Source organism: Pinus tabuliformis, chromosome 3_2 (assembly GCF_031772625.1).
Source record: "Pinus tabuliformis cultivar Carrire ecotype Pingquan chromosome 3_2, CPIR1, whole genome shotgun sequence".
Classification (NCBI taxonomy): Eukaryota; Viridiplantae; Streptophyta; class Pinopsida; order Pinales; family Pinaceae; genus Pinus; species Pinus tabuliformis.
Genome location: NC_142302.1, coordinates 652,447,508 through 652,470,846, shown reverse-complemented (window position 1 = coordinate 652,470,846; position 23,339 = coordinate 652,447,508). Strand labels below are relative to the sequence as shown.

The following is a 23,339-nucleotide window of genomic DNA, read 5'->3' as shown; positions in this document are numbered from 1 at the left end:
ATAAATTCTATAAAAGTGCATAACACTATTAAACCAAAACTTCAAATACCATAAATTCTATAAATTCAATAGAAGTCATATGCACCCACCTTGAAATATGTATAATCAAATATGTATATATGTATAATCAAATATGTATAAAGTTAAGTTATATAACTTTAAGTACCATAAATTCTATATTGCATTGAAATCTTATGAAGCTACCTTTAAATATTTATATTGCATTGAAATCATATGGAGCTACCTTTAAATATGTATAACAAGTACCATAAATTCTATATTATATTGAAATCATATGGAGCACCTTTAAATATGTATAACAAATACCATAAATTCTATACTGCATTGAAATCATATAGAGCAACCTTGAAATATGTATAATCAAATCACTTTATATTTCAAATGCCATAAATTCTATATTGCATTGAAATATAACAAATACCATAAATTCTATATTGCATTGAAATATAACATAGTCAATAAATACCATAAATTCTATATTGCATTGAAATATAAAGTACTATAAATTATATATTGCATCAGAATATTCATAAATTCTATATTGCAAATAACATAAATTCTATATTTCATTGAAATCATATAGAGCAACCTTGAAATACGTATAATCAAATAACTTTATATCACATTGAAATCATATGAAGCCATATAGAACAACCTTGAAATATGTATAATCAAATAACTTTATATTGCATTGAAATCATATGGAGCCATATAGAGCAACCTTGAAATATGTATAATCAAATAATATTGCACTTTATATTGCATTGAAATCATATGGAGCCACCTTGAAATTTATATAATCACATAACCAAAAAATGATAATAATATTGTTAAACCAAAACTTCAAATACTCTTTAAAAAGAAGGAAGTCTTTGAACATAGGAATTTAATTCAAACCTACTTCGATTTTTAAGAAAAACATGATTAGAAATAAAATGCATTGAAGTCACCAATACTTGCTCTTTAAAAAGAAGTAAGAACCTATGTTTTGCTCTTTAAAAAAAGTAAGAGTCTAAACATAGGAATTTAATTCAAACCTATTTCGATTTTTAAGAAAAACATGATTAGATATAAAATGCATGGAAGTCACCCAAACTTCGAATACCATAGATTCTATATTACATAGAAATTTAACTGAATATGATTAGAAATAAAATGCATTAAAACCAAAAACATGATTAGAAATAAAATGTATTAAGAAAAACACGAGTAGAAATCAAATGCATTGAAGTCATATAGACTCACCTTGATTGAAGTCAAATGCATTGAAGTCATATAGACCCACCTTGATTGAAGTCATATAGACCCACTTGAAATATGTATAAAGTTCACGAAAACTTCAAATACGATATTGAAGTCATATAGACTCACCTTGAAATATGTATAAAGTTCAAGGAAACTTCAAATACGATAAATAAATCATATAAATTTAAATATGTAAGAGTCTAAACATAGAAATTTAATTCAACATGATTAAACATGATTAGAAATAAACTGCATTAAAAAAAACATGATTAGAAATAAACTGCATTGAAGTCATATAGACCCACATTGAAATATGTATAAAGTTTCATAACACTTTTGAACTAAAGTTCAAATACCATAAATTTGACTTGCTGAGTATTCAGTGCATTTAAATTTATTGTATAACTCAGGAACACTATCTTTTTAAATTTATTGTATAACTCAGGAACACTATCTTTTAACAAAGGATCTGCACAAACTTCCTAAATATGAAGTCATATAGACCCACCTTGAAATATGTATAAAGTTCCATAACACTTTTGAATTAAAGTTCAAATACCATAAATTTGACTTGCTGAGTATTCAGTGCATTTAAATGTGCATTTAAATTTATAGTATAAATCAGGAACACTATCTTTTAACAAAGGATCTGCACAAACTTCCTAAACACGAGGATTTAATCAAATCCATTTCGATTTTTAAGAAGACATTGTTAGAAATCAAACGCATTAATGTCATATGGACCCACCTTGAAATATGTATAAAGGTCCATAACAAGTTCAAATACCATAAATTTGACTTGCTGAGTATTCAGTGCATGCATTTAAATTTATAGTATAAATCAGGAACACTATCTTTTAACAAAGGATCTGCACAAACTTCCTAAACAGGAGGATTTAATCAAATCCATTTCGATTTTTAAGAAGAAATTGTTAGAAATCAAACGCATTAATGTCATATGGACCCACCTTGAAATATGTATAAAGGTCCATAACACTTTTGAACCAAAAGTTCAAATACCATAAATTCAGCGCCCTTTTATTGCAAAAGCAAAACCAGCACACTCTGCAGTTTTGGGCTCATAATCTTGCAATTTGTGATATCCAATATATGCAATATTCAATTGGGATCCCATATTGTATGAATATAGACTGGCAAGCGATTAGATCCAAGACAATATTGCCCGTGACTTGCTGATTGTTGCTTTCTTATTGTAAAAGCAAAACCAGTACACTTTGCAGATCTGGGAGCAATGTTGTTTATGGTGCAATTTACAATATCCAATTGATTGTCCAAGATGGCAATATTCAATTGGGATCCCATATTGTGGGATCCCATATTGTATGGACCAACTGAAGTAGTGATGTGAAGACTGAGCATCCAGGAATCATTAAACCTGAATATGATGATGCCACTGGAATTGAAGGAGGGATGTGAAGACAGAATCCAGAATTTCTGCTATGGTATGCTTCGATTTCTGATTTATCGGCTTGAAGGCTATGAGAATCCCAAACTGAAGGAGGGATGTGAAGGCTGAGAATCCAGGACTTCCTGATCTGGAATCATTAAGCCTGAATATGATGATGCCACTGGAACTGAAGGAGGAATGTGAAGACAGAATCCAGAATTTTCTGATTGATGACATTCTGCTATGGTATGCTGCGATTTCTGATTTGTCGGCTTGAAGACTATGAGAATCCCCAACTGAAGGAGGGATGTGAAGACTGAGAATCCAGGACATTCTTATCTGGAATCATTAAACCTGATAACTGAAGGATGGATGTGAAGATAGAATCCAGAATTTTCTGATTGACGATGACATTCTGCTATGATATGCTTCGATTTCTGATTTGTCGGAACACTATCAGAATCCTAGAGTTTGTAATTGATGACGACCTTCTACTATGATGTGATTCAATTTCTGATTTCTGATTTGATAAAAGCAGCCCCAAAAACATCTCTGCCATCTGCATCTAACACTCGGGATATGAAAAGCAATTTTTAAGTAATTTTTTCAGATCTAACAACTAACACTTTATCAGCAGCTAGGGACGCAGGAAGTACTGAACACACAAAGAATGAGGAAATAGGATAGAGATCCGCTTTACCCAAGAATACAGATGCCAAAACCTCTTCAGTAAAGGGTAGATAACTTTGCCAAAGAGCTCCCTTTGAGTCGACAAGAAATATGCACATTGCATCAATCTGATTAAAATTGTTGCAGAGACATTGACATATTCATTAAACTTGATCTGGAAGCATTAAACTTGAATATGATGATGCCACTGGAACTGAAGGAGGGATGTAAAGACAGAATCCAGAATTTTTTTTATTGATGATGACATTCTGATATGGTATGCTTCGATTTCTGATTTATTGGCTTAAAGACTATGAGAATCCTCCGAGTTTGTAATTGAGAACGACCTTCTACTATGATGTGCTTCAATTTCTGATTTCGGCTTTCAAATCTTATTTGATAAAAGCGGCCCAAAAAACAACTCTGACAGCGGCATCTAAAACTCTGCTTGCCAATCTGATTTGATAACAACAGCCCAAAAGACAACTCTGCCATCTGCATCTAAAACTCAGAATATGAAAATCAATGAAGTAATTTTTAAGTAATATTTTCAGATCTAACAATAACAACACTACATCTAAAACTCAGAATATGAAAATCAATTAGGTAGTTTTTAAGTAATATTTTCAGATCTAACAACAACAACACTACATCAGATAGTGACGCAGGAAGCACTGAACACACAAAGAATGAGGAAATAGGATAGAGATCCGCTTTACCCAAGAATAAAGATGCCAAAAACCTCTGAACAAGTCTGAAAACATTGGTATAAATCTTCGTGTCCAAAATGTTATTGGATGCTCTGCGTTAGAAGAGCTGCCAAGTCTGACTTGCTGCCTCGCTGACTTGTTTTTTTAAGAGCTGCCAAGTCTGAACACATTGGTATTCATCACCAGTCTGAACACATTGGTATAAATCTTCGAGTCCAGAATGTTATTGGGTACTCTCCGTTAGAATAGCTGCCAAGTCTGACTTGCTGACTGTTGTTTTTTATTGTAAAAGCAAAACCAGCACACTTTGCAGTTCTGGGCACAATGCTGTTTATGGTGCAATTTACAACATCCAATCGATTGTCCAAGATAAACAGTATTCAATTGGGATCCCATATTGTATGGACCAACAGAAGGACGGGTGTGAAGACTATGAGAATCCAGGACTCTCTGATCTGGAACACCATTAAACCTGAATATGATGATGCCACTGGAACTGAAGGAGGGATGTGAAGACAGAATCCAGAATTTTTTGATTGATGAGGACATTCTGATATGGTATGCTTTGATTTCTGATTTATCGGCTTAAAGACTATGAGAATCCTCCGAATTTGTAATTGAGGATGACCTTCTACTATGATGTGCTTCAATTTCAGATTTCGGCTTTCAAATCTGAATTGATAAAAGCAGCCCAAAAACAACCCTGCCATCTGCGTCTAAAAATCTTCTTGCAAATCTGGTTTGATAACAACAGCCCAAAAAAGAACTCAGCCATCTGCATCTAAAAGTCAAGATATGAAAAAGCAATTTCTAAGTATTTTTAACTCATGCTATATCAGTGCTTTGAACTGTTATGGAAGACAACATTTATCATGGCCGAGTTATACCTCCAAATGGTGTAACTGCGACGGACCTCAGTTGTCGCTGTCAGCAGATTGGTAGACCTTCCTTCCATGATGAAATGCCCCTTAATCTAGTTCTGGCACCACAACCCTGCTCTCGGATACTCTGTATCTATGTATCTTGTATCTGCATCCTGTCCACCAATATTCTCATTAATATCTTAGTAGGTAATCCACTTGCAGCTACAGTCCGTGTCTTTTTAGGATCCACTGGTTGGCTTGAGGGCACTGATTCCAGGAGAATGCAAGTCCATCAATACTCTCATTAGTATCTTTGTAGACAATCTCCTTGCAGCTATAGTCTGTGCCTTTGTAATATCTTAGTAGATAATCTACTTGCAGCTATAGTCCGTGTCTTTGTAGGATCCACTGGTTGGCTTGAGGGCACTGATTCCAGGAGAATGGAAGTCCATCAATACTCTCATTGATATTTTAGCAGACAATCTCCTTGAAGCTATAGTCTGTGCGTTTGTAGGATTCACTGGTTGGCTTAACGGGGCTGACTCCAGGAGAATGGAACTCCCTACCTTTCTTGCTATTCATCGAATCCAATGATCCATCCCGTAGAAGGTGGTTCTAGTGGAAAGTGGTCCAAACGATAGAGAAGCCCCGTGACACATGGAGACTTCATCTTCCAGTAAGGGTGCCCATACAGCTTGAGGTTATTTATATTAATGACATTGTGAATACCAAAATGAGACCGCAACTCCCATCTCTTTTTCGACTCTGGGCTGCCCTCTGCTCTGGAAATTGTCAATTTTGCTACATTAATAATACATTGCCATTTGGCACAATTTTCTGTTTCCTCGCATTTCATTCATGTCTGTCAAGCTGCTTAATAGCTATACCCTGCGCACAATAAGAACAAATACTTAAAAACAAAAATAGATGAAAATAATTTAACAGACAACGATAAACAAATAAAAAAGTGATTCCGGGAAACATGATTTCTAAGGTTGTGCAACTCTGTCATAAATGTTTGCAGAACTTTCCTATTGATCACCAAGAAACTTGATTGTTAAGACTGATCAACATTGTTATAAATGGTTGGAGGGAAGCACAACATGGGTTGAGTGGAGGAGCAGAACTTTACTGTTGATCCCCAAGAAACTTGATTGTTAAGTCTGATCAACATTGTTATAAATGATTGGAGGGAAGCACAATATGGTTGAGTGGAGGAATAATAGTTTTCGTAATCCAAACATTGGGAAGAGTTCTCTGTAAGGATTCCTTTTGAAATGGCTCTATTCAAAGACTGCCGAGGAAGCCAATACATGATAAACTAATGATGATAAATTTAGTTGGTTGGTTCGCATGCCATTATGGCATTTCCTTTGCACAACTTGGGTTCAATGAATCTCCCACGGGATCTGTTAGTTTTCCTGATGTAGGAATTGCTTCATAGGAAATCTAGCAGAAATTTTTACTAGTCTCTTAAGAAGAATGCTCGATCTGGAGATTGGTGCCAGAACCAATAGAGGTCCCGAGCTTATGAAAATAAAAGACTATGGACTGACAACATGTAATACTAAAGTTAAAAATGAAGATAGAAGGAATTGTGAAGATGTTGATGTGGTAATTTTGTCATGCAACACAACCGATTAACTATTAACACTAAAAATTGACAATTTATCACAGTAAGGATTCTATTAGTAACATTAGATCCAAGAATCATTAAACCTTATTATGATGATGCCTCCAGAACGGAAGGAGGGATGTTAAGTGAAGACTGAGAGAATCCTTAAAGGAGTTTGTGATTGATGACAACCTTCTGCTATGTTGTGCTTCAATTTCTGATTTTTGGGCTTGAAGTCTCTGAAAAAACTCAATCTGCTTCGATTTCTGATTTTTGGGCTTGCAAATCTAGTTTGATAACAACAGCCCAAAAAACAACTCTACCATCTGCATCTAAACCTCTGCTTGCAAATCTGGTTTAATAACAGCCCAAAAAACAACTCTGCCATCTGAATCTAAAACTCAAGATATGAAAATGAAAAGCTATTTTTAAGCTTGTCTGCTTAATTCATGCTCTATATAATTTTTCACAGGGCCCTTTCCCCCAAAGCTGGATTTTATATCTAAATTCAACATGATTGATGTCTCACAGAACAAGCTCAGTGACCCCCTTCCGCTAGATTTGTGCAGTGGAGGCAAGTTTCAGTAAATTCTTGTCTACATGGAAAATCCCTCAGTCGTGAGGAAACTGTCAGAGTATGTTGTGTTTTCATGTGACTAAGATTAAACTGAAAGGGAGAATTCCCAGGGAAAATTGGAGTTCCCACATGTTTCGATGCTGGATTTTAGCTTCAACACTTTTGAGGGGGAGATTGCTCCTGCAATTGCAAATGCAGGAAATTTGTCTGGATTATATCTGCAAAGGAATGGATTCTCAGGAAACTTGCCAGCAGAGATTGGACATGCTTCGCGGTTGACAAAAATTGACGTTAACTGGAACTGTACCTTATGAGAAGGACCCATACCAGGTCAGATTGGACACTAAGTTTCTGTCTTCCATTAATCTTGCATACAATAGCTCACAGGAGTCATTCCCTCCACCCTCTGTTCTACGGAAGTCCTTAATTCTCTGAATCTTTCCCACAATATGCTTTCCAGAGAAATAACGAACAGCTTGGCTTCTTTGAAGCTCAGCTCTGTTGTTTTCTCTAGGAATTCATTAACAGAACCAGTGGCGATTGAGCTCATCAGCCAGACCAACAATAGAAGCTTTTCTGAGGACCCTTGCCTATGGTCAAGGCTTGGAATCTTTGTATCCCTGCGATTTACATACAAGAGATGTTTATCAGGAGAGATAGATAACTGGATGGAATTCAGTCCTACTTGCAATAATGGTGAAACGCTCCGTGAATGCAACCTAGCAAATGTGAGTCCATGAGTACATCATCAACTCTTGCAGATTTAAAGACCAAAAATATCTAATGGAGAATAGTACTCGCAAGGTACACATCTTTCAGAATATTGTCTTTTGACATGGCATTATTCAAAGACTTCCAAATAAGCCAGTGTGTGTTATTGTTGTGGGATCCTATTTTGGGTGTCCATTGAATGAACGAGTTGCATGAGATCAAGTTGGGGTGGGTATATCAATGTGATATCTTTTGATTATTATTATCAAAGTGATTCAATGCCATTTTGTATCACGTCAGGTCTGTGTTGCTCGAAAAGGTTGAAGATATATAGGGAGATTTCATGTTCAGTGCAAATTTTCTTTCTTGAGGCTCGACCTTGATCATGGTCTTGTAATGATGGTTACGACACCATAACAACTCCTCTTCCTACTACTCTTGGTTTGCATCATTTATTGTTCCTTTTCTACAGATATTTCCATGCTGCTTTGCCACAATTTCTTCTTTCCTAGCATTTATTTCCTGTTAAGTTGCTTAATAGAGATAGCCTACTCACAATGAATAAACACAAAACCTTAGAAACAAAAGTATATGAACACAATCAAACTAACAACGATAAACAAATGAAATGGTGATTTTGGGAAACCTGATTGTTAAGGTTGTGCACCATATTATAAATGTTTTCAGAACTTTAATGTTGTTCCCCAAGAAATTTCACTGTTAAGTTTGCTCAACTTTGTTATAAATGGTTGGAGGGAAGCATAATATGGATTGATTGGAATAATATTTTTTGTTATCGAGACGTTGGGAAGAGTTTTTTGTTATACTGTCATTTGTAATGGCTCTATTCTGCCATGAAAGCCAATACATGATGCAACAGATGATGATAAACTTGGTCGGTTCGCATCCCATTATAGCATTGCCTTCGCACAATTTGAGTTCAGTGAAGCTCTTACGGGATCTGTTAGTTTTCCTTATGTAGGAGTTCCTTGCATTCGAAAACCAGCAATTAATTTTGCTAGTCTTTTAAGTAGAAGGCTTGGTCTCGAGATTCGTAATGTCCCCAACCGCTTAGGAGATACAAGAAAATGATCCACTAGCCTAATAAGTTTTCGTAGGCTAAGGTAGAGAATAAAAAGACATGATTCAAGCAGGAAAAACATTATAAATGCTTAAAGAATGAAAATGGGGGCATATGCTCGGCTAATGAAAAGTCACTTTCATTTTATAACGTGAAAAAATTCTAAAGTGACTTTATGAGATTATAAAAGATAAAATGTGAGCAAAAGTGGCCATCACAAAGTTATAAAAAGATAAAAGTGAGGAGTCTCTCATCATTCTATCACTTGCAATTTGAAAAAATAAGTTTTTTGAGAGCTTTTTCAAAGAAGCTTAAGGTTTGGGAAACCCTCACCATCATTGCTAGCTTTGGTGTTGAAACTATACACCCTACTACTTTATGAGATTATAAAAGGTAAAATGTGAGCAAAAGTGACCATCACAAAATTATAAAAAGAGAAAAGTGAAGAGTCTCTCCTCATTCTCTCACTTGCAATTTGTTCTATCACTTGCAATTTGAAAAAATAAGTTTTTTTAGAGCTTTTTCAAAGAAGCTTGGGGTTTGGGAAACCCTAACCGTCGTTGCTAGCTTTGGTGTTGAAACTATACACCCTACTTGGTTTGGAGAGACTTCGTGATTTCGCCATTGCATTTCTAAAAGGACAAGGTACCTGCACAAAGAAGTAAACCCTCAAAGTTATCAGTGGATTTATTTTTCTAATATGGGATTTCTCTCATCTCTTGGGGAGGTTGGGCATACCCTTTAAAGAGGGTGAGGTTCTCAACGTAATGAGGGCCAAGTTCATTGTATTCCAAGGTCGAGCTACCTCTCATTCCTTGTTGGTCATATTTTGTGGGGAAGGCAGCATATTTATCATTTAATAAAGAGCCGAGTACAGTGTTCTTTTAGTGGTACAAATTCTCTGCTGAAAGGGATGAGATTCCCTTCTTTCTTCTGTTGAACAAGTTTATCATTTGTGGGGACAAGTTACTAATGTTTGGCTATCCGAGTTATGGTTACCAAGAGGTCTAGTTTGTTATAGTTTGGGTCAAAACCCTCTCTACATTCTACTGGTCGAGTTCATTTTATCGAGGATTGATTGTGTTCTGTTTTGTGGGTCGAGTGACATCTCACTGCTGAAGATTGCTATAAAATATAAAGGATTCGTGGGTATCCTCTTGTTGGAGTTTCTTGTGCATGTATACCAATTCCTTATCCTCTTGCACAACCTGCTGATATTATACAGAGATTGATCTTGTATTGGGAGTTGCTTTCCTGAAGCGATATACATATATATATTAGGTTCCTTTATACCATTCTCCAAGTTTGCAAACTCTGATATGTATTTAGTTAGAGGCTAAATATTGTATGTATCAATTCATTTCCAGTCATTAAATTTGAAGATGCTCCTTTATTTGCACACAATTGTGATCTAAATAATTTATGGCTATTACATGAATGATATGTGGTTGTTTTAAAAGTGTTTTCATGAGCAAATTTCATACTATATAATTGGACTATGACACAAATTATGAAATGAGCACGTACAGCAGTATGACTTCAAACTGTTTGATAAAATGTCTCACTCAGAAAACCAATTAAACTCATAAATTACAGTGGGTATTGTTACCCACCACAACTGGATGACACAATAAGAAAACGTTTCTTCAAATTGTTTCATAAAATGTCTCACTCAGAAAACCAATTAAACTCAGAAATTATAGTGGGTATTGTTACCCACCACAAGTGGATGACCCAACAGGAAAAATTGTCTTCCACATTTGTCTTCAACCAGTAGCCAACAGCCCCTGATAGCCACTTGTGTAGTCGATATATTGTACCAGTTGATCTCCACTTCCTGAGCCAGGCATATGTGCCCTCGCCCACTTTTCAAGAACATATGTTTGAAGGTGGTCCATCCAATCCTAAAGGTATGTTTTTCATTGTGCAATCGGGTGCTTATTCTTGTTTTTCCTTGCGCACATTGGGTACGGATTATTGGGTGACTTGGAAGAAGGAAGGGTTTTAACTATAGTCTTGCTCCTTCACCTTAAATGGGGATTTAATCCTCAACCCTAGTCCCATGGGATCTCCCCAATTGACTTATAGCTTCAAGATGGGCACTACTACTTGGAAACCCAAATTTTGGTACCACAGTCCCATTTTCCCATTTCACATTTTTCACTCCCCTCTGCACATTACATTCCTTATTTCATCATCTTCCCTCTTTGGGTCCACATGACCACTGGTTCCACAAAGCTATGGTACACCCACTGCCCTTGTCCCCATGTTTGGGCTGAGCTTGGAAATGTTGCCCCAAAGGTTGATGCAGCTAAAAGAAATGATATGCTTGATAAAAGCATATCATGGCCACATGCAACAGAAAATAATATCACAAAATGCAAAAGATGGTTGGGACCAGTGTTGCACTAATCAGGAAAAAATCGCGATATTATCGTTTTATCGCGATTTTTTCAAAACCACGATTAAATTGGGCCATAATTAAAAATAAATAAAAAATAAAAAAAGCCCCGATTTTTTCGGTAAAAATTGCGGGCCCGTCGGGCAGCACGTGTTTAAAGGGAAAAACACGATTTTTTTTGGTCATTTGGACAACAGAAGGCACGCTAGGGTTTGGAGACTTGGAGACTTGGAGATTTTAGAGCTGAATCAACTAACTGGAGGAGAAAATCGAAGAGTGAGCTAAGGAGGAGACACATTATCTCCATAAAACCGATATGGGCACCAATGTTGTGTTTTCGTTGTTGTGTAACTTTGTTTTTGTTTTTTTCTATGTTTTTGGTTGGGTTTGGAATAGGGTTTTTGACATTTGTCCAATGTAATTTTTTTTTTGTTTTTTTAGTTGGGTTTGGAATGGGGTTTTTGACATTTGTCCAATGTATTTTTTTTTTAGTTTTTTTGGTTGGGTTTGGAATGGGGTTTCTTAAATTGTATGTAATTTTTTTTTAGTTTTTGTACAATGTAAATAGTAAAATACTAAATTGTAAGTTTGTAACTTGTAAATACTAAATTGTAATCCTTATTTTCCCATAGGTTCACCGAAACACCATTCAAGCTTTTAACTTCAAAGTTCAAAATCAAACATGCCAAGGAAATTGGACCTTTTCTGGGAATTTGGTGAACTTGATGCTCCAAATGATAGAATAAACTTGTCTTGCAAGTTTTGTGGGCACCATATGTCCGAGGGGGTGTACAGATTGAAGTATCACCTTGCACAAATCCCTGGATTTGATGTAGGGCCTTGCACAGAGGCAAATCCTAAACTCATCTGAAGAGCCATGAAACTTTAGACCACACTAGAGAGGCCAAAGCAGAAATGAAGAGGCAACTAAAAAAGTCAGCTGAACAAGGAAGTGGCAGTGGTTCTACTGTAGCATCAACCAACCCGGTAGCTGCCTAATCATTTTTTGTTCCTCGAACCACACTTGGTTCACAGCCATCTATCAGTTCAATGCTAAAAAAAAAAACTGAGAAAGAACAAGCTGACAAGTTGCTGGCAAAATTTCTCTTTTGGAGTGATATTCCTTTCAGCATTATAAGGAATAATCCATTTTTCCAGCCTGTTGTTGATGTTATTTCAATTGTTGGCCCAGGGTACAAAATCCCTTCTTATCATGACATGAGAGGCCAGATTCTTCAAAATGAAAAGCTTGACTGCACCAAAAGATTGGAGGATTTTAGGGAATCATGGGCACAAACAGGATGCACTGTGATGTCAGATAGTCACTGTGATGTCAGATAGTTAGACTGACCAAAAGGGGAGAACCCTTATAAACTTCTTGGTTAGTTGTCCCAAGGGGACTATGTTTATCAAATCTGTTGATGCATCTGCACAAATCAAAGATGCAAGAACTTTATGTGATTTGTTGGATGTGTTTATTTTGGAGGTGAGTGCAAAAAATGTTGTCCAAGTCAAAACGGACAATGCTGCAAATTATGTTGTTGCTGGCAAGATGCTTATGGACAGGCATCCTACTTTATTTTGGACACCTTGTGCTGCACACTGTATTGATTTGATGTTGCAGGACATAGGGGAAATTTCCTTTGTCAAAGATATTGTTGAGTCATCCAAAAGCATTACAAAATTTATATATAATCATGCATATGTGCTTAGCTTGATGAGAAGATTCACCAACAACAAAGAGTTGGTGCACCCCGCCATTACACGGTTTGCCACCAGTTTCATATCTCTTCAATCCCTCTTGAATTCTATGTGAGATGTGAAGAGAATGTTTCTTTCAGAGAACGAAGGTCGTGATGCCCTTACCAATGCTCACCCACACCAACAGCATAATAGAAACACACTCAGTGCCTCTGACACTAGTGTGTGTGTGTGTGTGTGTGTGTGTGTGTGTGTGCCTCCTTGCATTCAGAGCACTGAGAGGAAATCACAGTCACAAGAACCATTTAACAGGGTCTCCTTCCCTTCAAATTATCACTGTAAAATAGATATCAATGTCTTTAACCGAAGTTCCCTATTTCCAAACCAGATTACAGTGGGATGTAAACAAAATGATCACAAGCATTCCTTGATTAATGCAACCATCATTCAACCAGAAAAGAGGCATTCATTCATTAAAGTTGCAAGTATAAGAAGGAACACTTATCTTATCTATCATGGGCATCTGAGTCTGGGACAAGGACTCTCCACCTAATCATACATAGTTGTAGCCAAAGCTCACTTGCAACTATCAACCCCGAGCCAGATTTCGGACTCTGAGGGGCTTGCACAAAGGATTAAAACACCAATTGCCCACTAAAACAAGGACTCTAGAGGACCTCCACCACCCACCAGCGATTCAGTCATCCAATAACATATAGGGAATCCAAAACCCACTGTAAACATCACAGTAAGAAAGGCTTCAGAGGTCCTCCCTCCACGAGTCCAAGGGCACAATCCTCCACCCACACCATAAGGGAATCCAGAGAAAGACAATATCCACCCTTTGGCTTTACAGGGACTCGAGGGGCATTGTTCCTCACCAGGGATAGACCATCTTCATGCCAGTCATGCCAACCGAATTGTTGTCACTATCTTCTCTTCTCTTCGACTCTGTTCTCTGTAGAATGTTGCTCGAAATTGGATGGATTTGGTTGAATGAATGAATGAATCCTCAAGTGTGTGTTTAAGTGAGTCCACCAATGAGGTTGAACTACCTTCTTTTCCTTCTCTTACGCAGTGCTTGACTATCACTGTCCTAACCGCTAACACATTGAATTTCATTAATTTTTGTCCTTGTTGCCTTGGTTCTCCAAGGCAACATGGGCTTGTGTACTTCTCTTGCAAACAAATTAACTTCAAAAAAACCAATTCATTAAACATACCAACCAGCCTTTAATGGCTGGCATAACAACTTAGATTTCTCGCACAAGGAACCCTTGACTACCCCAAGCAAGCAACCTCCTCGGCTCTAGAATCCGTAGCCCTTGACTCAGCCCAATTTTAATTTTCTTGTACAAATATTTACATTGAAATTTTCATGAGGAAACTCGGGTTGGGTTGTCACAAAACCCTCCCCCCTTAGGGAACACCGCCCTCAATGTTCTTTTGCTCATATGCAACACCAAAAACAAAATAAAACACACATTGTTTCATGGAGCTTTATACAATATTTAAAGTCATATATACATTTGCTTCAACCAACAAACAAAAATGGATAAATAGACTTCATGGTATTAGTCATCTCCTAAGTGGTTTCCTCTAGCCCAAAGTGCTTCCACTACACTATGACTTTCTCTTTGACTTGCTCTATGGCTCGATTCCAGAGCATGAGATTCCTTTGGTCTAGAATGCACAATGGCTTTGGCTGAAACTCGCCGTCTAGTTCCACCTATAGCACAAACCAATCAATCACATGATTAAAATCCTGCACATATCTCTTAAAGAAAGAGACATAGAAAACATCATAAACTTTAACTAATGGAGGTAAAGCCAGGCAATAGGTCACTAGTCCAATCCTTTCAAGGATCTCATATGCCCACAATATCATGGTGCCAACTTGGCACATGACCCGGTCTTCAAGGAACTCTTCTTGGGTTTGATTCTCAAGTAAATGTGTTCCCCAACTTGTAACTCTTTATGCACCCTATGCCGATCTGCATAGATTTTCTACCTATCTTGTGCCATCTTCAGATTATGTTCGATAATCTGAATTTATTGCTCCATTTCCTTAAGCATATTAACCCAATACAGACCATGTTCACTGGATCACTGATAGGAGAATTGCAACTCCTCCCATACAATGCCTCAAATGGACTCATTTTTATGGATTCTTGGTATCCATTGTTGTATGCAAACTCTACAAGTGACAAGTACTCCTCCCACTTCTTGGGTTGATGCATTACATACATACTCAACATATCCTCGAGGATTCTATTTGTCCTCTCCGTCTGCTCGTCTGATTGTGGATGATATGTTGTACTAAATGCCAACTTGGTCCCCAAACTTGCAAACAGTTCCTTCCAAAATCTTGAAGTGAACTTAGCTTCTCAGTTTGAAATAATTTTCTTGGGGATACCATGCAGTCTGATGATTTCTTTTATGAAAATTTGTGCCACCTTGCTCAACTTGTCAATCACCATCATGATAGCATCATGTTGTGCTTGGAGGTTCTAGGCAAACCTATGATAAAATCCATGGATATTACCTCCCATTTCCATTTTGGAATGGGAATGGGTTGCAACAAACCTGTTGGATGCTTGCCCTCAGCACTTACTTGTTGGCATTCTATGCATTTGGCCACAAAATCAACCACTTCTTTCTTCAAATTTGGCCAACAATAGAACTTTTTAATGGTTATGAGGATCTTTTGGTACCCTTGATGGGTTGAATAAGGTTTGGCATGGAACTCCTTCATTATGAGCCTTTTATTTCATTGGCACATAAATTATGTTCTTGAACTTGATTGGGCCATCATCAGTGAGGTGATATTCCTCATCCCCACCATCTTGTAGCAACTTTCATCTTATTCTAATACCAAAAATAACAAACCCTAAATTGGTGATGATGGTGGAGAACCACTATATCTATCAAATCAAGGAGGATTTCACGATCGAGCATACATGAGTTCTGCACCCTTTACTTCTACTTATTTCCTCCTCAATTTTCGTTTACCTACATTTATATAAATAAGTAAATCCCAAATAATATAAGAAGCATTTAACTTAAATAAAAGTACATCTTATTCTAAAACCAAAAATCATAAACCCATAATCATAAACGTTAAATAAGAGATGGGGATGGACAACCATTGTATCAAAACTAAGAGGATTTCACTAAAGAACATACAGTGTTGCACCAAAAGATAACTCATCCTCTACCTTTGCTTCTACTTTTGCTATAGCGCCCCATGTCTCTCTCACAAAAATATATTCAGTAGTTTCACCAATGTTTCACCAATGCTCGTTCACCTTTCTCAATCTTTATTGCATGTAAATATCAACAAACACACATGATATAATGGTGAAGCAACAAATGACTTAAATTAAAATAAGCATGAAACCACAAGTAAAATTGGCATAAAACCATATACTTATCTAGTAGCAAACGAGTAAATTCCACCATGCATACCTCTCTTGTATTTGCCCATAAACAAGTAAATTCCCCTGTTACAGACCTCCTTTGCCTTTGCCCATCACACCTACGGAATCCACATTAGCTTTATATCTGCATTATGGGTTGTTAAGGTATTCCTTAATTTTCTGACCCATTGAACCAAATAAACCGCAAAAAGCATGGCCATGCTCACAAATGTAAAAATATAAAATCCACAATAGAAAATAACCAAAAATAAAAGCAAAAAACATCAACAACCGTACCTAAAATAAAGTTAATGGTACTAAGAAATTAAAATAAAAAATAACAAATAACAAATAACAAAAATAATAATAAAAAAAACTAAATAACAAACTAGAGACAGAAGTGTCCATGGCCAACCAAAGGAAGCCTGCACACCAAAAAATAAAGAAATATTAAATAGAGTCTACAAAATATTATGAAAAATATTAAATACACAAAATATTGCAAGTATTACAAAACAGAGATAAAATATCTTATCAAAAATCTTAGACAAAGATCTAAAATCTTAGGAATAATCTTATGCCACAGAAAATACATAATATCATAAACATAAACATAAATATCATAAAAAGGTAATGAGGGAAAAGAACCATCCCGTTTACAATGAGAAAGAACAAATTATACATGGATTTTGTACCAAAAATAAACTCACCTCCACTTTTGCCTCTACACTCCTCAATAATGTCTCACAAAGATAGTTTAGCACTTTACTAAGGCATCCTTTCTACACTGCATTACCTGCATTGCATTGTCTCAATAATTAGATAAATCACAAATAATGGAAGATCCCTTGAATTTACATAAACAGACATGGAACAATATATATCTCCTCAACCTTCGCCTTCTCACATACATGGAAGGATACATATCACCTCAACCTTCACTTTCAACCACTACACCTATGGAATCAGGGGTTTTTAGGACCTAGCTTAACTTCCCACTCAAAATACCAAATAAGCGAAAACAAAAATCCATATCCATAAAATTATGCAGCGTGTCTTGTGCAATAACCAAATATTATAATTCCTCAATAATGGAAGAGGGAAACGAACCATTGTATTTAAACAAGAAGATAACCATGCCAAGACCAAAAGAAAACTAACATTCTCCCTTTGCACTTTCCCACATTTCTCCAAGTCCCTCTTATGCAAAAATATCTCAAAAGTTTCAAAGTGCTCCTCAACATTTTCCTACATTTAGATTGCATTTTTTTTTGTAAGCTGGGGCGGGACTCTCCGATTTACATGTCCATTATGTACCCCTCTACGGGGGAGGGGTAGCCCAAGATTTGAACCCAAGACTTCCGGTTCGGTGAGACTTCATTTCCACGGCCCTTGCCGCTTGAGCTACCCCATGTGGACCATTTAGATTGCATTTAATTAATAAGTAAAATCCCAAATAATATAAGATGCATTTAACTTAAATAAAAGTAGATCTTATTCTAAGACCAAAAATAACAAACCCTAAATTGGTGAGGAAGGTGGAAACACTGTATCTCTCAGAACAAGGAGGATTTCATGGTACATCATACATGAGTTATGCACCAAAAGATAACTCACTGTCTACCTTTTCTCCTACTTTTTTCCTCCTCAATCTTCATTTACTTATGTTTAGATAAATAAGTAAATCTCGCATAATATAAGATGCATTTAAGTTAAATAAAAGTACATCTTATTCTAAGACCAAAAATCATAAACCCAGAATCATAAAAGATAACTCACTGTCTACCTTTTCTCCTACTTTTTTCCTCCTCAATCTTCATTTACTTATGTTTAGATAAATAAGTAAATCTCACATAATATAAGATGCATTTAAGTTAAATAAAAGTACATCTTATTCTAAGACCAAAAATCATAAACCCAGAATCATAAAAGTACATCTTATCCATCATATTATGCAATAGTAGATCTTGTGCAACAACCAAATATTGTAATTCCTCAATAATGGAGGAGGGAAGAGAACCATTGTATTGAAACATGACGACAACCATGCCACAACCAAAGGAGAACTACGCTTTCGCACATACATGGAAGGATACATATCACCTCAACCTTCGCCTTCACCCACAACACCTTTTCGATCAACCAAAGGAGAACTACGCTTTCGCACATACATGGAAGGATACATATCACCTCAACCTTCGCCTTCACCCACAACACCTTTTCGATCAGAGGTTTTTAGGACCTAGCTTCATTTCCCATTTAATGCACCAAATAAACCAACCATAAAATAACATATCCATCATATTATATGCAACAGTAGATCTTGTGCAACAACCAAATATTATAATTCCTTAATAATGGAGGGAAGAGAACCATTGTATTGAATAAGAAGACAACCATGTCAAAACCAAAGGAGAACTCACATTCTCCCTTTGCTCTTTCCCACACTTCTCCAAGTCTCTCTTATGCAAAAATATTTCAAAGTTTAAGTGCTCATCAACCTTCGGTTTCCTACATTTAAATTGCATTTAATAATAAGTAAACTCTAAATAATATAAGATGCATTTAACTTAAATAAAAATTATATTTTATTCTAAGACCAAAAATCATTAACCCATAATCATAAACGGTAAATAAGCGAAGAGGATGGGCAAACATTGTATCAAAACTAAGAAGATTTCACTTTAGAACATACAATCTTGCACCAAAAGATAACTCACCCTCTACCTTTGCTTCCACTTTTGCTATAGTGCTTCGTGTCTCTCTCATACAAAAAATATTCAGTAGTTTCACCAATGTTCATTCACCTTTCTCAATCTGTATTGCTAGTAAATATCAACAAACACACATGATATAATGGTGAAGCAACAAATGACTTAAAATAAAATAGGCATGAAACCATATACTTACGTAGTAGCAAACGAATAAATTCCCCTTTTACATACCTCTTTTGACTTTGCCCATTACACCTACAGACTCCACATTAGCCTTAAAGTTGTATTATTAGTTGTGAAGGTAATTCCTTAATTTTCGGACCCAGTACACCAAATAAAAATATAAACAAAACAAAAACAAAAGACACAAAACAATTATAAGAAATTAAAAAAAAAAAAAAAACAACAACAACAACAACAATAAATTAGCATGGCCAAGCTCACAAATCTAAAGAAATAAAAGCCACAATAGCAAATAACCCAAAAAAAGCAAAAGACATCACCAACAATATTAAAAAAAATAACGATACTAAAAAATTAATTAAAAATTAAAAATTAAAAATAACAACAAAAATAATAAAAACAAAACATAAAATAACAAACTAGAGACAAACTCTCTTCTACAACTCCAAAAAATGTCCATGGCCAACCAAGGGAACGCTGCACACCAAAAAATAGAAAAGTATAAAGCAGAGTACAAAATATTATGAAAAATATTAAATACACAATATATTTTGAGTACTACAAAACAAAGATAAAATATCTTATCCAAAATCTTAAGAATAATCTTGTCCCAGCAAATACATCTTATTCAAAAACCAATAACCATAAACCTAAACAAGTAACAAGAGAACATAACCATCATGTTTACAATGAGAAAGAACAAATTATATATAGTTTTGTACTCACATTCCAGAACCAAAAGAGAACTCACATTCTCCCTTTGCACTTTCCCACACCTCAGCCTTTGCCTTCACCCACTACACCTATGGGATCAGGTGTTTTTAGGACATAGCTTAATTTCCCACTCAATGTACCAAATAAACTAAAACAAAAATCCATATCCATAATATTATCAAACAGTAGATCTTGTTCAACAACCAAATATTATAATTCCTCAATAATGGAGGAGGAAATACTGGCCCTGAATTCAATTTCTGAGTGGCAAGTTCTTGTCCACAGTGTCTTGGGCAAGGAGACTTTGCCAGACTGGGATGGAATGTGGGCAGCTCTTAAGCAAGAAGAGCTGAGGAGAGACTTGGACAAGTGTAAACTTGAAGAGAACAACAGCAGTGGATTGAAGCCCAAGGAGGAAGAGAATGCAGCCCTCGCATCCAAGGGGCAGCAGGAGCAGCAGAGAAAGAAGAAGGACGTCTCGAAGATTAAATGCTTCAGGTGTGATGAATTCGGTACTATGCTACAAAGTGTCCTCTCAGGAAGAAGGACAAGGCTGAGAAGCATGATCTGAAGGTTGCAGCCGCGAAGATCAAGGAGGAGTTCGCCATGACAACCCAGGAATCTCCAAGAGGGAGGTGGAGAGATTTAGAGTTGACAACAAGATCCTTGAGGAATCCACCTCTCGGATCAATACCTTGCTACGAGAGCCTAGATCAATAGTAGCAGGATGGACTAGGTCAGTTGATAAAGAGGAGTGTCGCAACGCCAGTTACAGTGGCTAAGAGCTCCAGAGACTGAGTAGCGCAAAGCTAGAGTTGACAACAGTGCAGTTGGCACAGAGCCGAGTCAGCAGCAGCGCAGAGGCTTCAAAGGGTCAGTGTAGAGAATAGCAGCGATCAGAACTCCAGCAACAGATGCATCATGTTGAACACCAATTCAATAATTTGGGATGCTTTTCTGTTGTGGATGCAATAGCAGTAGCAGTTGGAGAAGGATGCAGTGTTGGCAGTGGCATTGTCAATAACAGTACAAATGCAGCATTTGCACAGTAGTTGGTGGACAAGATGTCAGCGATCAATAGTGCAGAGGGAGATGTTTCAGAGTCAGAGTGATGCTTCAGCAAGTTGCATTAATAGAGCACGTTCCTCGCTAAGAGGGAATGTTGATTTTTGGTAGCATCGGATGTGCTCTAAGTCTCAAAATTTGCAGGGAGGATAGACATGTGCATTCTCCAATACCTAGAAATCGTTTTGGGAAATTCCACCCAGAGACAATTTTATTAAAATAATTAATTATTTTTAATGGGTGCCTAGGTCTAATCTTAGGAAATTAAAATAATTAAAGGGTGTTAATCTAACTGTGGGTGAACCTTCTATAAGAAGACAGAGATTGAATCCAAATGATTTGAGCCATTGATTAGAATCTAATATGGGTCGTTGGTTCTCAACTAGAGGATTATAAGAAGGACATTGATGGGCACCTGGAGAACACGTCGAGTGGAAATCAAAAGATCAAATTTCTGAAGCACAGCAGTTGCCAGGAAGAGAATTTGAAGTGATCTTTTGCAGTGAGGGGCAGGTATAGTTCTAGTTGGAGATTTCTCTTGATTCGGGAATACCTAGCAGAGGAGGCAGAGAGAGATCTGGGAGAGGCAGCACATAGCCAGAAGAGGTTAACGCAGGGTCATGCAGAGGCAGCGTAGGCTGAGACAAAGGTAGCGCAGAGCCTTGAGGAGATCTGAAATTTGCTAGAGGGATCAATTTTTGTAACTGGAAGCCAGGGTGTGAGACCGGGAGAGCAGAGTCAAAATCTCAAAGACAAATCGATCAAGCGGGAAGAGTGACGCAGACCCTAGACAGTGTGACGTTGGGCTGACGTAGTGGCTATGCAGAGACAACGCAAAGGCATCACACTATCACAGGAGACCTTGGTTGATCCAGCCACTGAATGAGGATCAACCAAGGTCTCCTGTGATAGTGTGAGGTAATCTCACTTGTCTCTCTGTCAGTGATATTATATATATTGGATTGCCAGGAGGGCATCCAGAGGTTGTATTCAGAAATTACTACTGCATAGTATCAAAACCCTTAGCTGCTACACCAGTTTTCCCGCATTGGGTTTTTCCGAGGATATTTGTCCAAAAATAACTGTGTAGATGTGTCGTGTATTTCTTTCTTGCTCAGTTTCTTGTTTCCGCATTTAATTTAATGAGTGAAGACTGCAATGTATTCATTTCAGTGTTCACTGTAGGAAACAGTAAAAAAATTTGTTCAGTAATTAACAAATAGGAGAAACATAATCAGTTGTTGCAGTACAAACTTAGGGCTTCCAAATTTTCACATAGAGTTCTTGCCTTAATGAGGTGACTTCTCCCATAGTGCTTACGGGATACAACTCTACCAGTATGTCATAGATTTCTTTTGAAGTTTCGAGTTTAGACACATGGGATGAGGGGATCCTTGATGGATTCTATGAGAATCCTTTGAGCCCTAACTTCCCCTTTATATACTTATCAAGGGCTCATAATTAGCTGACTTGAAAGAGTTGAGCCGACATGTCTTTTTCAGTAGGTTATTTACTCCATTTTGTAGCCGACTTGAAGGAGTTTTTATGTGCTTGGTCTTGGAGGGCTTATATACTGATTTAATGACTCATACAAAATGTAACATACCCAAGAAGGGTCCTTCATATTTGACTTTATGACCAATCCTAAGGACTCATAATAGGAGTCATACTAAAAATAAAATTCCTTGCTCATGAAACCCATGAGACAAGCATTACAATAATAATTTTATTTTTCTTCTTTGCATCAATTACATAAAATCGCAATAACACATGTCATTATGAAGATCGAACTTAGTTACATTTTTCAACATGGTCCAATCCTTTGATTTGTGGTATCTAAAGGAGAAGCCTTAGGGGGGTCTTGATTTGGTTTGACCATAATATTCCCTAAGTTCTACTAGGGCAAACCACCCCTTAAGCTGGAGGAGGGTTGGCCAAAAGTGAGAAGAGGGTTGGTGAGGTGACAATTGGCCCATATTGAGTACGCGAGATCCTGTTGAGAAATGTAACTAGTAGCGGTCTTCATAATGTAACTGGTATTGATCTTCATAATTGTATTTGAGTCATGTACTTATCAAAAGAAAGAAGAGAATTTATTATAAGAGAAAAAATATTTATTAGCATGGGTTTCATGCTTTATTACTTTATTTTTAGGTCAAAGCCTCCATTGAAGGCTTCTAGGGTTGAGTCATGAGTCTATGTCCTTGTCATTATGATCTAGACCCTCATTAGGCATTTTGTA

At 36.7% G+C, this 23,339-nt stretch overlaps 1 long non-coding RNA gene across 41 annotated transcripts in view; it reads right to left on the bottom strand.

The window, feature by feature from the left end:
* Positions 1-2,290: 2,290 nt before the first annotated feature.
* LOC149182346 (uncharacterized) overlaps positions 2,291-23,339 on the bottom strand; it is a 71,761-nt gene continuing 50,712 nt past the window's right edge. For 8 of the 41 annotated variants that reach the window (XR_016257081.1, XR_016257084.1, XR_016257095.1 and 5 more), the window contains 5 exons: positions 17,132-17,217; positions 16,471-16,846; positions 4,941-5,804; positions 4,063-4,789; positions 2,291-3,838 (listed from right to left, as the gene is read on the bottom strand). This is a non-coding gene — a long non-coding RNA (uncharacterized LOC149182346). Of the gene's footprint in view, positions 3,845-4,062; positions 4,790-4,940; positions 5,805-7,415; positions 7,729-16,220; positions 16,321-16,470; positions 16,847-17,131; positions 17,218-18,517; positions 18,534-18,604; positions 18,664-18,844; positions 18,933-19,141; positions 19,919-23,339 lie in introns of those variants that run through there. The other 33 variants (XR_016257089.1, XR_016257070.1, XR_016257072.1 and 30 more) reach the window with 24 other exon arrangements.